Below are 3862 nucleotides of genomic sequence, written 5' to 3' on the forward strand. Positions count from 1 at the left end.
GCTTTGACCACGTGAAACTTGAGCTTTCATTTACGTCACAATATGTATAGGAATGACATTCAGATTGCACAACTTTACATAATATTTTTATTATAAATCTAATATTTTAATATATTATTAAATTGGTCACGATAATACACATCACTAAAAACTGCGCTTGTTTTTTTTTTTTTTTTTTGTTTTGAGCAACAAATTGTCGAGGGAACTTATAAAATCTTGCATACAAAACCTTCAGCAGAAAGATATCACTGCAAGATATCATTCTAATTGAAAATTTAGTTGTCTCAGGCATTGCTTTTATCACACCCTATATCCTTGGGTTGACATCTAGACGTTTTAGATCACTGGTTTGTTTAGGAAGTTCTAGTTTTAGAATCTTTTGTTTCGTTATTGACAAATTACAAAGCGGACAGTGGAGTATTCAAATGGCTGAGTGGATAGAGGCATCTGTCTTAACACCAGTTTCAACGCAGGCTTACTTCAGTTCAAAGATCAGCACCCGAAAAGTTAGCTGATGAAGAAGGGTGCAATTTAGAAGTTTGCAATTTTTTCTAATATTATTGCTGCCCTCTAAGTCCATGTACTGACATTACAAGTTTCACTTTCGAATCAACGTTTCAAAGTCGGTTCATTAGTGAATGCAACCAAAAATATGTTTCGTATCTCGTAAAACAGAACTAAATTAAACAAGAAAGAACACATTTCCGACGGTTTTGAAGAGTTTCATCTCTGTTGATGTTCCTTCGTCGTATATTGATCCGAGTAATGTATCACTTGGCTTTAAAAACGTTTTCTAACTTTCCTTCGACTTTGAAAGCTATAATCAACAGTTCGAGTAATATTTTTTGAAACTCGACGAAGTGTTATCGTCAAAGGCCAGTTTGTGAGTTCATGACGTTTTTAGATCCACGTTCAGACTTGTAACTACCTCTCTCGACCTTTGAGTGGGTATCAGAAACTAGGTCTGTCGGTTACTTGGTAGAATTTATATTGCACTCAACCTCTGAGTATTGAACCAAAAATCTGCTTTCGTACGGGGACTTTTGGAGAATGTGATGGCTGAATGTACATATGTAGTACTTTTTCATTTCTGATATCTTTTTTTTTCGAAAGCCTATGCTGGAAGATAAACTCCTTACAGCTCTTTGACATGCAAAAATGAACTATATATTTGACTCAAAGGATTAAAGGCCTATGAATATTTTCGCGGTAAGCAGTCAAGTTAGTGAATAAATAGTCCTCGATGTTGTGGTGCCAGCACCAGGAAGTGCTAGTACCAAAACAAACAGAATTCAATCCGACAAAGGGTTGTCCTTATAGCTAACACTCTCTAAGCTTTCGAATTCGTCTGCTAAAGAATTTTACAAAAACAAAATAACTAATTAACAAATTATTATAGAGACAAAATGTGTTGCTTTTTTGACGATAGCATAAAAATGGGATTCAGCTGAAGTAAGCGAGATGAAAAATGCAAAGTAGTTAGCTGTAGTCATTACAGGTCAATCTGTCCTGGGTCCAATCTCGTTGAAACATCTAAAAAATAACATTAAGAAAATGCCTGGCGATGATAACATGGCAGTTTTAGCAATGCTAGCATCGCAATATGCTAGTAAATGTTCATTTCTTTTCAGCTTTTCCCTAATAATAAAAAAATAATATTTTAATAACTATTATTATTAACCGGTGTTAAGCTCCTGAGTTCTTAACTTTATGTTTCTTTCCTCGATTCATTTAGGCCATAAGAAACAAATATTTTATTTGGAAGAAGATTTTTTTGAAATAATGAAAGATCGAATGAAATACATACAGTTTTCTTTCTTTTTTAATTGAGATCGAAAACACTGTTTTTTTACTCAAAGTCCGCACACATTCGACTTTTGCGTCGTTTTGGCGCTGGCGTCACTTTGAAAGAACGCAAGTTGAAAATTTTCCTGCCACGTCAAACGCAAAAGGAAAACTCAGACTTTGATTTTGTTTTCATTTAAAAGAAGTAAATAACACATCTTTTTATTCGAAAAAGAAGATATTGTGGCGAATATTAGCATTTCGATACATCACTATGCTGCTACTAAGGAAATGCACAACAACAGTAAAACAAGCAGCCACACATACTAACAGCGAAGAAAATATTTCACATGCATACACATAGTCAGCAGCTAAAGATGTAAGCGCTCATGATTCAATCACAAGAGGTTTGCTCGACAGACACATTTTTTGACAATTGCAGCCATTTTGCTCCCAAATCGAATTGACATCCGTTAACTGTGTTGTTTCTTTGCGAATTTTTGAAAAATATTAGTAGTAGAAATAGGAAGCAATTATTTTACACCCGATAAGTACTTAACTGCATAATTCCTTAGAACATTTATTTTAATTTTATGACGAATTTATGAACTATGCCATGATCTATTAGTGTGGCTGAACATAGGTTTTATGAAAAGTACGGACATAAAGGAATCCTGTACTGTCGTAAACCTATGAACATACGAAACCTAAACTAATTCAAAATTCATCGTTCAACGGCAAAACTTCGACTATTAAATCGATTCACGTAAAAATGTCATTAGTAAATAATGGAGATGCCATATGGAAATGTACTCAGCAGGAGTCTACTGCTAATACGCGTCCAAAAATATCGAGAGGTGACCTCGACAACAATAATCCTAAGGCGGAAGAGAAAAATTGTATCCCTGTCCGGAGATATTTGCAGTTGAAGTTGGCGATTTTCATGTGGTTGTTGTAATGTTTTTGTGCACTGAAAATTATGTGTGCAAAGGGATTTTGCACGCATTTAATTTTGGTCCCACCTCATTGGTGGACCGGTCAGGGTAATTTTTTATAAACTCGGCTGAAGGCCGCCAACGCAACCCGGATCATTTATCGGTTTTTCGTCAATATCTTTTGAACGAGCTAAAATTTTGATTTCCGTCTTCGAATTATTGTTATCGAGGTCAATACGCGTCTTTTGACACTTTTCTCGATATTTTTGGGGCGTATTAAAAAGTCGACCTTCTGTTCTATTAATTCCGTATGTTCGGAATATTCGTCTCTATTTTAGAATTTGGACAATCGGTTTATATTTGGAATATTATGCATATTCGGACCTCGTGAGGTATTATCAAATGAACGTATTCCGAATATTCTAAATTAGCGGTTTATCCGGAACGCTTCCATGAATACTTAACGGAAAAGAGCTTTCCGAAATTTCAGAATAAATCGGTGAATACCCCCTGTGTAGCAGAACCGAACAATAAAAATCATGCTATCTCAAAATATTTTTCAAAATTTTCCGAATTCAGGATTTCTCACAAAACCGCCCTGTATTAGAGGTAGATTGAAGAACGATTCATCTGAGAATACTTTTCATAGTTAATGAATAGTTATGGCAAAATGCATTAAACTTATGCTCATGTAGGGAATTTTGGAAACAAATTTTGGGATAGTGCATTTTTGAATAAAATTCTAACATACAGCATTCTTCAAACAATTTCTGAAAGAAGGACCAAACCAACATAACACGAAATATTTGGACGAAAATGAATTATTTTCCCAAAAAATTTTGCCATTTACAAATTTATTATCACTACTAATATACTACTAAAGGTACTTGTCTACACAATTTCACTGAAGGGGATTGAATTATTCCCCGTTTTCCTTACTTCGTAAAAGCAACCCGTCCAGATTTTTCAATTTGGGAGTGTCAAAGATCTGTCATCATTGAAGAACAAACCTCTAGTAATAGAATCATGGTTAGCGCTCACACATATAACAAGAAGTCAAACTTGAATTTGAGTACATAAATGAGCAACTGTTCGAGAAGGGTGTTCGTGAAAAGTTTAGACCCTTGGAGAAATAGGCAACA

The sequence above is a fragment of the Eurosta solidaginis genome, chromosome 5 (assembly GCF_040869045.1).
Source record: "Eurosta solidaginis isolate ZX-2024a chromosome 5, ASM4086904v1, whole genome shotgun sequence".
In the NCBI taxonomy this organism is placed as follows: Eukaryota; Metazoa; Arthropoda; class Insecta; order Diptera; family Tephritidae; genus Eurosta; species Eurosta solidaginis.